Raw genomic sequence first — 12,538 nt, 5'->3', positions numbered from 1 at the left:
GATGTTTCTGTGAAAGTGTGTTTTGGATAAGCGTAACATTTAAATCAGTGGACCTTGAGGAAAGCAGATTACCCTCCCTAATGTGGGTGGGCCTCATCCAATCAGTTGAAGGCCTGAATAGCAAAAGGACAGACCTGCCCCAAGCAAGAGAAAATTCTGCCGGCAGACGACCTTGAGACTTGAACTGTGATATCAGCTTTTCCCTGGGCCTTCAGCCTGATGGTCTACCAGCAGATTTTAGACTCGCCAGCCTCCATGATCCTGTAAGCCAATTCCATCACGTCTTATTGGTTCCGTTTCACGAAACCCTAATATAGAAGCCAAAAGTCCTGATGTCAGCCTTGACCCCTCTCTCCCGCACCCAGGATCTAATCCAACAACAAACGGTAACAGCTCAGTCCTTCAATTGTGTCCAGATGGATGGCTTTCCACTGCTCACCACCGTGGAGTGAGCTTCATTGCTGTTCACCAGCATCTCCCACCTGGATTACCACAATTACTATCTGGGTTTCCTGGTTCTGCCAAAGGGATTTTTTTTAAACCCAAGGCATATTGTGTCACCCCTCTGCTCAGAAGCCTCCATTTCATTCATCCAAAGCTAACCTCCTCAGAGCCCTTGAAAGCCTGCCCTCCATCCCACCTGCCTCTGAACGCACCTCCCGCTCCCTTCTAGTTACATCCACTTCCTTGCTGTTCCTTCAACATGCCCGGAACATCCCACCTTAAGGCCCTGTGCACCTGCTCTTCTCTCTGCCTGGGACCCTCTTTCCTCAGAGACTCTGTGGCTCACACACTCTCTCTCTTTAGATCTTTACTCAAATGCCAGCTTCTCAGTGAGGCCATCTCCGGCCATCCCATGTAAAACTGAACCCTTTAAACACAGCAACCCTCCCCAACCCCCACCTTATTTTATTTTCCATCAGAGTTCATATCAATATTTAATAGATGTACACATTGCCTATATATCCTATCATTCCCCCCACTAAAACCCCAGACCCCAAGGAGAACTGGAAGCTTCGACTCTGTTGCTTAGCTCTCTACCCTCAGGGCCTAAGCAGTACCTGGCAGAAACCAGACATTCCAGAGACATTTGTTGAACAAGGGTGACAAGTGGACAAATGGACCAGCTACATCTCACCGTGTATGAGGTGGGGTCTCTGCTTCTGCTCCTCAGACCAGCATTGTCCCTTTCCAAACCCGTGCGGGCCACATCCATCTTCCTCCCAAGCCACAGAGGAAGGGCGAATCCCAGGCTGGACTGAGCCTTCCTTTCTGAGTTTCGTGCTTGGCCTTGAGCCCAACCAAAGTTCCGAGTGTCACGCGCACTAATAATTCACATCTTGGAAAAAACTAGGCCTCCTTCCTCATCTCTGGGACATTCTGAACACTCAGCTGTCAGCAGTGAACACTGCAGGGTCTTGATCGGGGTTTTAAAAACCAAGCGATGATGACAATATGTGCTCATCACAACCACCTCTCCCCACCCCACGGCCACTCCCCAGGCCCTGCATGAGCAGTGGTTGCATGGTTGCGTTGCAAGGCCCTCTAACCCCCAACTCCCAGGAGACCAGGTCTTCTCTCAACATGCCTTCTACATGGGGAAAAAGAATCACAAGCTTTTCTAAAGCTGGGGGCAAGATCATTTTTAAATTATCTTCTTTTCTGTGGCAGGAGACACAGAGATGCCCCGAGGCTGAAGAAAACAGCCGGGACCTGGAAGAAACACCAGAGACAGAATTTTAATTAATTTTAAACCCAAGTCCAAATCGTTCCATTGTATTCTGTGCTGCTAATTAACTTGTTCTGTGCTTCCCCTGTTGCCATGATAACCCGTCAACAAACAAGTACTATGGGAGGGAGGAATTGGATGGGTTCAGGGCACAGGCTGGGCCTTCAGGCCAAGGAGAGCTGGTCCCCCTGCCCAGCCAGCCTGTCCATCACACCTGCGCCTGCTCTGTGAGCCCCTGAGCCATGGACTCAGCAGCTTCCTGCCTGGATTCTGGATACAGTGTCTTTGTCCACTTTCACACCTCCTCCCTCCACCACTCCCCCCCCACACACACTGGCCCTGGGACTGTGCACTGAATCTGCTCTCCACCTGGCCTGTCCCGGCCTCAGACCTTCACTGAGTCTCAGTTCCAACAGCCCATCCTCAGACAGGCCTCCTGGATCATATTCCACCACTGGACCGTCTCTCCTGATTACCTCCTACCTTCTAGGTTGCCATCTTCACGCTCTGAAATGACCTTGCTTATTTGTTTGTTTACGTATCGTCAATCCCCTCCAGTGTTTCAGTGAACCAAGACTCTTCTGTTTAACCCAGAACAATACCCAACCCCAGGATGCAATTTTATTGCATGTGTGGATTATAGATGGCACACAAGAGAATGAAGGCCCCAGGAACAGGACTCTGGCCTGTGAGCAGCACACAAGGCACAGAACCACGGTTGCAGCTGCACCACAAGTCGGGGGAGGGCTCTGTGCGCCCCGCCCACAGCCTGCCCCTTCCAGCCCCAAATCATATGTTTGCTTGGGGGCTTGTAGAATGACTTCCCACATCGGAACCACCTAATCCAGTCACCAGGCACGTGTAACTAGGAAGCACTTGAATTACGGCTGCTGTGATTGAGGAGCTGGTCTCCTAACGTTATTTTAATTAATTCAAAATTAAAAATTTGGCGTTCCCGTCGTGGCTCAGTGGTTAACCAATCCGACCAGGAACCATGAGGTTGCAGATTTGACCCCTGGCCTTGCTCAGTGGGTTTTTGTTTGTTTTTTTGTTTGTTTTTTGTCTTTTTGCCTTTTCTAGGGCCACTCCTGCGGCATATGGAGGTTCCCAGGCTAGGGGTCTAATCAGAGCTGTAGCCACCGGCCTATGCCAGAGCCACAGCAATGTGGGATCCAAGCCGAGTCTGCAACCCACACCACAGCTCATGGCAATGCCAGATCCTTAACCCACTGAGAAATGCCAGGATCAAACCCGAAACGTCATGGTTCCTAGTCAGATTTGTTTCCACTGTGCCACGACAGGAACTCCTAGAAAACTTTTAATTATATTTGGAAGGACTAGGGTATGTGAATCTACTTTTTCAACACTCCGTTTTATGAACTCTAAATACAGATCAAATATCGCCAAGAAAAATTTTGCATCCGAGTTGAAAAGGGCTCTCAGTGTAAAACACACACAGGATTTCAAAGACTGAGTACAAAAAAAGAATGTGAAATATCTTTTTAATGTTTTTGTATGGGTTACATGTCGCCATGATAATATTTTAGACATACTGGATTAAATAAAATATATTATTAAAATAGTTTTCACCGGTTTCTTTTTACTTTTTAATAGGGCTACTAGAAAATTTTAAATTACATTTGTGGCTCCCATTATATTTCTATTGGACAGGGCTGCTGTCCAATAGAACTGAACGTGTGACTTAAAAATAGGCTCAGTTTGAGATTTAGCAGGAGCAAAACTACTGAATTACTGGAGAGAAGAGCCTTTCATTGAACCATTTTGTTCCTGAGATAGTGGGGAGAAAGCCAGGGATGCAAAGGACACTGGGACAGCCTGGGCTCAACCGCCACACCATGGATGCAACCTACAGCGGTGACCTGGCCAGAAGATTCAAGTTCAAAACTGAAAGTGCCTTGGGATCAATCAAGCATCTGTCCCACTCTCACAGTCAGACTGTTTCATTTCTTCTTCTAAAAAGAAATACTCTTCCCAACTGCAATATGACATGTATTTTTTATTTTGGTTAAAAGGAACACTCAGATTACTCTAGCTCTATTAAGGTAGGCTCTCATGAGTAGCCAAGAGTTCTGCAGAGGAAGTCTGACCATCTTACCAAAAGCACCGTCTAAAGTCAGTGGGAAAGAAAGCCAGCCTTTCAAGCCAGAGCCCGGCCCTTAGTGGGGAGACCTGGTAACACCTCCTCTGACGCCAACTGATGAGTGACTGGCTCGAGTCCTGTGGGACGTGAATGAAAGAAGCCACTAACCCCTAAGAAACATTTGATATTTTTATTAGGCGAAAAGAAAACTGAATTTAAAAAAGAAAGAAAGAAGGAAAGCCAAATGACTGTACAAACTTGTTACATCTCTTATTTCTATGAAGCTCCTACCATATCGTGAAGCCCTGAAAATAATAACTAGCCATCAGAAGAAAAAGCAAACCAAACCTGAAAATTCTTAAGGAAAGGACTAGAAAAGAGGTTCGAGAGGAAAGAAGAGCCCAGTAACTGGTAAAACCTTTATGGCATCTCTCAGACCATAAATTTTGCTGTGGAAAAACCCCAGAAAAGCAAATCATAGCCCCTTGTTTTGAGATGTTGATGTTTTGAAATGAGTTAAGCCTCATACAGCAGGGAAAGTGTTAACAGACTTCAATGGGTCCACTATGAGCCTGTCTCTGTGGGATGAATGAACTGGGGTTCACCTGCAGTTTGGATCTCCCCACTTCTGCCTCCTCACCACCAGCACCCCACCCCCAAAAAAGCAATGGGTGAAAGCTCTCCTTCAGCCTGGGGACGTTTGCCTTCCAGATAACAATAGGCCTGGGCACCCACAAAAATGTGGGGTGTTCACCAGGGTAGTGGGAGCCCTTCTTGTAGGAGAGATCCTGGGGAAGGCACCTGGCCCGTGTCGGGGTGAAGAGAGAGCCCCCAACACAGAAGACTAGGCAGGAAGTTAGGAGAATGAGGCCACTCTCGCTGGGACCTGGTGGCATCTGAGCTTAGCCCTGCTCTTTGCAGATTAACATCTGTGTTGGCAAAATAATGGCTTCCCGAAGATGCCCATGTCCTAATTCCTAGATGCTGCTCCTATGTTACATTGTGGGGCAATGGGGAATTAAAGCAGCAGGTAGATTAACCAGCTGACCTTAAAAGAGGGAGAGTAGCCTGAATTATCAGGTGGGTCCAATGTGATTCACAAGCATCCTTAAACATGAAAGAGGGAGGCAGAAGGGTCAGTGTCAGAGTGATGCTGCGTGAGAAAGTCTCACTTGGCCACTGCCAGAATGGAGGGAGAAGGGGCCGTGAGCCCAGGAAGCTGGGCAGCCTCTACAACCTGGAAAAGGCAAGGCAAGAGCAGATCCCCTGGAGCGTCCCCAAGTGACACAGCCCTGTCAACACTTTGATTTTAGCCAGCGAACCCAATGTGGACTTCTGCTCACCATGATTGTAAGATAACAAAATCTGTGTTATTTTCAACCAGGAAGTTGGTGGTAACTTGTCAGAGCAGCAACAGGAAACTAATACATCCTTCCCCCAAAGACATTCACAGATGCCCACCTTCCTCCTAGAGCACACTGTGGAAGACTGGAGGAGCTTCTCTGCCCGAAGCAAAACCTGTCAGAGGTTTGGGTCAATGCTGAATATATTTCTTTTTGAGAGATTCTCCTCTCCCACCCTCTGGAGTCTTACTTCTGGAAGCCAGTAACCCAGGCACCTGCCTGGTCCCAGCCCTAACCATTCAGCCTTGACGTCCCCGCCTCTTCCTCGGCCTCTCGTTTCCAACTTACCTCCCACCTGGGAAACCGAGAGAAAGCGAAACATCACGATCAAAGCAGAAAAGCCCGTCACTTCCGTTTGGTCCACTGCATGGAGTAGGGCAGGAGCCAGGCTCTTCCAACGAGTCCTTGAGAACACTCGTTCCCCTCCTTGGTTCTGCAGATGAGGCTGTAAGGCCCAGAAACAGCAGGAACTGCCTCAAGATCACACAGCCCACGAATGGCAAGCCTGGGTTAGAACCCATGGCCCCTGACTCTCAGACCAGGGCTTACACTGACCTCTCCTCTGTTTTTTGTTGGTGTGGAGGGGGGTTGTTTTTGTTTTTGTTTGTTCGTTTGTTTGGTTTTTGGCTGCCCTGCAGCATATGGAGTTCCCAGATCAGGGATCAGATCTGAGCTGCCGTTGCAACCTATGCCACAGCTGAGGCCTGATTCTTTTTTTTTTTTTTTTTTTTTTTTTGTCTTTTTGCTATTTCTTTGGGCCGCTCCCGCAGCATATGGAGGTTCCCAGGCTAGGGGTCGAATCGGAGCTGTAGCCACTGGCCTACACCAGAGCCACAGCAACTTGGGATCCGAGCCACGTCTGCAAACCTACACCACAGCTCACGGCAACGCCGGATCGTTAACCCACTGAGCAAGGGCAGGGACCGAACCCGCAACCTCATGGTTCCTAGTCGGATTCGTTAACCACTGTGCCGCGACAGGAACTCCCTGAGGCCTGATCCTTAACCCACTGTGTGAGGCCAGGATCAAACCTGCGTCCCAGCTCCAGAGACAGTGCAGATCCCGTTGCACCACAGTGGGAACGCCACACATTGACCTGTTCTGTTGTGTTTTTTTTTCTTTTATTAAAGTACAATTGATTTATAGTTTTGTGCCAATTTCTGCTGCACAGCATAGTGACCTAGACATACATTATCTACATTTTTTTTTTTTTTTTTTCTTTTTAGGGCCACACCCTTGGCATATGGAGGTTTCCAGGCAAGGGGTCTAATCAGAGCTGCAGCCACTGGCCTATGCCAGAGCCACAGCAACGCGGGATCCAAGCTGAGTCTGCAAACTACACCACAGCGCACGGCAACACCGGATCCTTAACCCACTGAGCGAGGGCAGGGATCGAACCCACAACCTCATGGTTCCTAGTTGGATCTGTTTCCACTGAGTCACGATGGGAACTCCTATCTACATTCTTTTTCTCATACTACCTTCCATCTAAGTGATCTTCAAATCAAAGATTTCTGGAAACTTCTGAGCCCCACAACACCGGGGAGCAGCTCACAAGGCTAATGTTCCCCTTGCCTCTCCCAGCCCCTCCTTCACCCACGCACACTCCCCCCAGGCCTCCCTCTGCTGCTGCCCGCTGGTTCTCAGTCCCTCCCCACAGGGGCCTGAAGCAGAGTGGGCTTAAGCCGGGCCGAACAAAGGGCTTAGGGCACATTAGCTCCTAGCAAGAAAGAGCTGTTGTAACCACAGCCGTCGGGAGAGCTCAGTTTCCGGCCTCCTGTCTCCCACCTTGCAGCTGGTCCAGCAGAGGCTTTAAGCCCTCGGCACCCGGGTGCCCTGATGCCCTTCAGGATGCTGGCCAGGGCCAAGCACGCCCTGCTCACTTCCTTCCGTGGAGCTCCGCCACCTCCCAGCAGCAGTCAGTTTCCTTTAAACATCATCATATCATCAGGGGCCTCAGGAGGCCCATCCTATCTTGTGGCAAAGAGAAGATTCCAGTCTGCAGCCTCAGCTCAGGAGCAAAGCTCATTCTTTTCCAAAACTAAGCCCGCCTTAGGGTCAGGGGGCAGTTATCCGCTAAAGCCACGCAAACCCGCCCGAGACAGCACTGCTTCCTCCATCTCCAGCTGGCTCTCCAGCCTTCCCCCAGCCTCAAGCCTGTGGCTTTTGTGTCCGCAAGCTGCATATTTGACCTCGGCCACCATTGCCCTGTGTTCCTGAGACAGAAGTATTCGAGCTATTTGCATCTGGCCTTGCCTTTGCCTCGCTCCCCACCAAGGCCGCTCTCCCTTCCTCTTAATTCTGCAGTAACCGACAGCAGTGCTAACCGAAATTGGGGTGGCTACTTGCCTCTAAAAGGCCATAATTAGCCCCAGGGGAACAACAAATTCTTGCAGAGCTCCCCCTTGCCCATGGCTGTGCTGGAAGCAGGCTGCCTCTCCAAGCCCAGCACTGCGGGTCCAATCTGGAACGCATGTGTTTCCCTTCCCTCATTCACTCCATCAAACACAGGGCAGGCCGAGGGGGCGGGGAGGCCGCGAGACTCCTCTGAAAGTCTCCCTTAGCCTGAGTGCCCTCGTTATAAAGAGATGTTGTGTTCACAGGTAACCGACAGCCCCTGTGCATCTGGGAACACTTTGAGTGATTGCTGCGGAGAGAAGAAATTTGGGTCATAACTAATGACCAACATCCCCTTTTAATCAAATGAAGCCGTCATAATGGGTCTATCCTCCAGGGGAACGAGCCCCTTTCACCTCCTGGAGGTCTGCGGTAGCATTAACCTCTTCGAGGAAAATTCTTGCCCGGATGGGAGGGAAGAGGGGCAGCTGTCAGCTGTCGGAGACTGAGCGCCTACTGTGTCCGGCCCCTGCGCTGAGCAGACTCCCAGGGGTTCTCGCCTTTCTCCCTGGGTCTGTATCCATCCGTGCTCTCGGCCTTGAATCAGCTGGAGGGCTTATCCAAACCCAGGGTGCTGGCCCTGCCCCCGATTCTAGATTCAGGATATTGGGGGTGGTGCCTGAGTATCTGCCCCTCAGACAAGTTCCCACACGATGCTGGGACGGCCAGCTCAGGGACCACACAGTGACAGCCAGTGTCAGACAATAAAAAATACCTCTATTTTTATCTTCCATGCCAAACATCCTTTACAAATATTGTGGCGTTTGATCCTCCCAGAAACCCTATGGCGTATGCGCTGTCCCCACTTCACAGGAGAAGAAACTGAGGTTCAAAGAAAGGCGCGCACTTGCCTGAGACCCTATGATCACACAGCTGGTGGGAAAGAGCTGTGAGTTAAACCAAGGTCCGCCTGATGGCAAGCCACAGAGGCAAGAGGGGTTCAAAGTGCCAGAAGGTTCAGAGGGGCAAGCTCATCTCTTCCGGGCACTGGGCACACTGGGCCTTGCACGCCCTTACCATGTAGACGGAACGTGGGTGCCTTCTGCCCACATCTGAGCCTGGCCTGCCTTACCAGCTGCATGTGGAATACTGACCGACGCAGCCCTGAATCCTCCAGGAAACACCTGCCCAGAGACAGGCCCCCTCCCCGTCCTCCCTGCTCAGATGCCCGTCTTCTCCCGCCCTTACCTTGTTCACACCAGAGCACCCCACCCCTCCCCAGCTCCTCCCAGTGCTGCTTCTCCTCCTTATCTGGATCAAAAGGGGACTCCTCCAACAGGACCCCCAGGACTCACCCAGCACTCAACCCCAGGGTCTGTCCCGGGCAAATGGCCTTGGGCTCTCCATCGCGGCCAAGCTCAGAGCTGCTTGCTCAAGCAGGAACTCACTGGTGGTTTCTTTCTTGTTTTGTTTGTTTTTTTAATGAAGGTGCAGTATATGGAAGTTCCTAGGCTAGTAATCAAGTGGGTCGAATTGGAGCTGCAGCTGCCAGGCTATGCCACTGCCACAGCAATGCCAGTTCCGAGCTGCATCTTTGACCTCAGCTTGCCCCAGACCCTTAACTCACAGATCGAGGCCAGAGATCGAACCCACATCCTCATGGTTTCTAGTCAGGCTCATTACCCCTGAGCCACAACAGGAACTCCCCAGTTCCCCAGTCTTGATGCTTCTCCCCAGTGTGAATTTATGAGAGCCTGCTAAGAGAAGGTGTTACAGCAGAGGAGAAGGAAGGAAAATTAAAAGAGCATCACACAGAGCTCTGCTATGCCCCAGCCATTGTTCTAAGTGCTTAAGGTATAAAAACTCAACAGCCCTGTGAGGTAGGCAAGCCGTTATTATCTCTGTTTACAGGGAGAACTGAGGCACAGAAAGATTAAGCAACCTGCCCAGTGTCACACAGCTAGTATGTGACAGAGCCCAGAATCTGGCTCCAGAGCCCGTGCTTGCAACCATACCATCTTGGCAGAAGGAAAGAATGGGAAAGAATGAGGAATTCCCTGACCTTTGCCTGCCAAGAGGTCCTAGCCTAGCCGGGGGCGGGGGGTGAGAAGAGTCGGGGTCATTGCGGCTGTGGATGTTGCGGTTGTGGATGTTGTGGTTGTGACTGGAGCAGTAGGTGGTAGAGCATCCTCAGCATCAATACTGAAATCATTATAAAAACAACAGCAACAGTAAAAGAGCCGCCATTTGCGCAGTGCCTCTAGCAAGGGGGGAAAACAGGCTAGCTTGGTGGGTGGGACTGCAAATCCTAGAGCCAGGCTGGGTTCGGATTCGGCTCCCGGTAGATGAGGTTGGAAGGGCTCACGGGGCTGCTCAGGAAGGACCCCTGATTGGCCAGTTATACTTTCTTCTGGAAGCAGTAGGGACTCTGAGGGCCCCGACTGCCCTCCGAGAAAGAGAGAAGAGCATCTTTAATCAGCTCTCTTGACACAAGGCCTGAGTGGCACTGGCTTAGCCTCTGTGGGCCTGGCCAAGATGTGACAGGCTCCTGGGCACTGCCCCTGGAAGCCCAACGGCCTTCCTTCCACACAACTGTTCATCCACTCAGGAACTTGGGCTGAGTGTTTCTCAATCCATCCAGCGCTGAGCACTGTGGGAGATGAGTCATGAGTCCCACCTTCCAGGAGCTAGAAGCCTACGAGCAGAGGCATGGCAAGGCCTCAGGTAACAATGGTTTGAAAGTAGGCATTTAGTGTGAATAAGCAGTGAGGTCCGTGTGTACATACAGCACAGAGAACTATATCCAATCTCTAGGAGAGAATGCGATGCAAGATAGTATGAGAAAAAGAATGTGTATATATGTATGACTGGGTCACTGGGCTGTAGGGCAGAAATGGGCACAGCACTGTAAATCAACTACTTTAATAATACAATAAAAAATATTTTTCAGAAAGAAAGTAGTTAGTGCCAGAAGGTGGGAAAGAAACATTCTGAGTGCACCTGCCAGATGTTTTGCTAATGGTTCTCATCTAAATTATCTCATGAACACATGAGCGGCAGGTATGTATGTTTCCATTGTATAGCTGAGACAACTGAGAATCAGAGAGGTTAAGAAAGTCACCTGAGGGTGCACAGCAAGGTTCAAACTCAGGGCTATGTAACTTCCCAGTACCCTGGTTGCCTCTCTGTAACGTCAGCATAAAATTAGGAATGAGGAAGGGAAATACATGGGGCTAAGATAATTAGAGAAGGCTTTGCAAAAGGGATGAGACTTGCTCTGGACAAGGAAGTGAGCTGGATGATAACGGGTGGAGATGAGAGGATGGTGGGGGAGAAATGCTAGGAAATGCAACAGCAGAGGCAGAGAAGAGGGGGCTGGGAAGCACCCGGTGTGTTGGGGGGACAATTAGAAGGAGCCTGAAGCTGCAAGAGACTCCCTCCCAACAGATGGGGTTGCAAGGGCTCCGTGGGCTGATCAGGAAGGTCTGCCTGCTTTGGCTAACTGTACTTTCTTCTGGATGCAATGCGGAGCCACTGAATTCTTTTGAGCAAACTACATGTACGCAGTAGTCCTTAGGAAAATCCCATTGGCCAGGCTGCTCTGGCTGGGTTGGTGAGCAAAGACAAAGAAATGTCACTTAAGGAGGCTGCTACGGTCATTCCGAAGGTACAGATTTGTTCAACAAATTTCAAAGTTATGGCCAGACAATGGTTTTGATGCGCTTTTTTTTAATCTACATTTCGTTAAAGTATGATTTTCCAGCTCTCAGGAAAAGTGATCCATGTTAACCTCCAACTATGACACTATTCTGCAGGCACCAACACATCTTACTTCTACCCAAACTGCAATAAAACAGAGTTCTTGGTTCAGGAAGGCAGGGCAAGGCGTGACTTCTGAACCAGCCTTCTGCTTAGCAATGCAGCTTTCCGCTCAAGAAACCCACGGTCCTCCTTCCCTGAGAATGCCCCCCTAAGTGTCTCAAGATGTCCAAGGAACATCAAAGGAAAGGAGAGTTATTCTTTGGATGTACCATAGGATACAAATCCTGATATCCCACTGCTGGAAACCAAAAGCCAGGACAGCTCCCGCGGTGCCCATAAAAATTATGGACTCGGAAGATTAACTGGCTCCAGTGCTACAACGCTTTAGCCAGCCGTAACCTGGCATTTTACACTGAAGGCGGGCGGGGGGGAAGATGCCTTCATTCATAGTGCTTGCCAAATTTCCCATGAGTCTTCAGGAAGGGCTCCCTTTGGTCTTCCTCCACTCAGAGCCCCGCGCTAAACACTGTTGCCTCCACTTTGAAATAAAGCCAACCTGAGGTGTCCAGAGAAGGTTCCCCTTGGAAAAGGAAAAACCTGCTTTCTGCCAAAACATTTCCCTCTGTTACTTCCATGCCACACGCCAGGCTGAGGGCACAGGCTGGCCCTCCTAACTTCTCAGCACACTTCCCGTCAGTTCATCTGGTCCCCACACGGTCCCTGTGATGATCGGGGTTGCTGTTTCTTGTTTGTTTCTTCCTTTGTTTCTGGTTGTGTCCACGCCATGCGGAAGTTCCTGGACCAGGGACTGAACCCAAACCACAGCAGTGATAATGCCAGATCCTTAACCCCTTGAGCCCACCAGGGAACTCCACGGGACTATTTTACTGCCGTGGTATCAGAGCCTCGGGATGGCCGCCATTGAGATGTTGCTAGAAACGACTAGAGAAAAAGGATTCCTGGCACAAGCTGGAAGGAGAACAAACAACCCTGGCCTCAGCTGATGAGCTGAATATATACTTTTTAAAAAAAAAGGAAAGTGAAAAAGAAAATCATGGACATGGAGAACAGACCTGTGGTTGCCAAGCGGGGAGGGGAGGGAGTGGGATGGACAGGGAGTTTGAGGTTAACAGATGCAAAACTATTGCCTTTGGAATTGATAAGCAATGAGATCCTGCTGTATAGCACTGGGAACTACCTCGAGTC

The 12,538-nt window shown here is 50.1% G+C and overlaps 1 protein-coding gene across 4 annotated transcripts in view; it reads right to left on the bottom strand.

Moving 5' to 3' along the window:
• The window catches only part of OSR1 (odd-skipped related transciption factor 1), a 396,637-nt gene that overhangs the window by 342,808 nt on the left and 41,291 nt on the right, over positions 1 to 12,538 (bottom strand). Inside the window, exon 1 of one of the 4 annotated variants that reach the window (XM_021087819.1) lies at positions 1,139 to 1,248. The exons of the other annotated variants lie outside the window; for them this stretch is intronic. The gene's annotated coding sequence lies outside the window, so the exon portion shown is untranslated. Of the gene's footprint in view, positions 1 to 1,138; positions 1,249 to 12,538 lie in introns of those variants that run through there. 4 annotated transcript variants of the gene reach the window in all.

This window comes from Sus scrofa, chromosome 3, assembly GCF_000003025.6.
Source record: "Sus scrofa isolate TJ Tabasco breed Duroc chromosome 3, Sscrofa11.1, whole genome shotgun sequence".
Lineage (NCBI taxonomy): Eukaryota > Metazoa > Chordata > Mammalia > Artiodactyla > Suidae > Sus > Sus scrofa.
The sequence above is the reverse complement of the archived record's forward strand: the minus strand, read 5'-3'. Positions and strand labels throughout refer to the sequence as shown.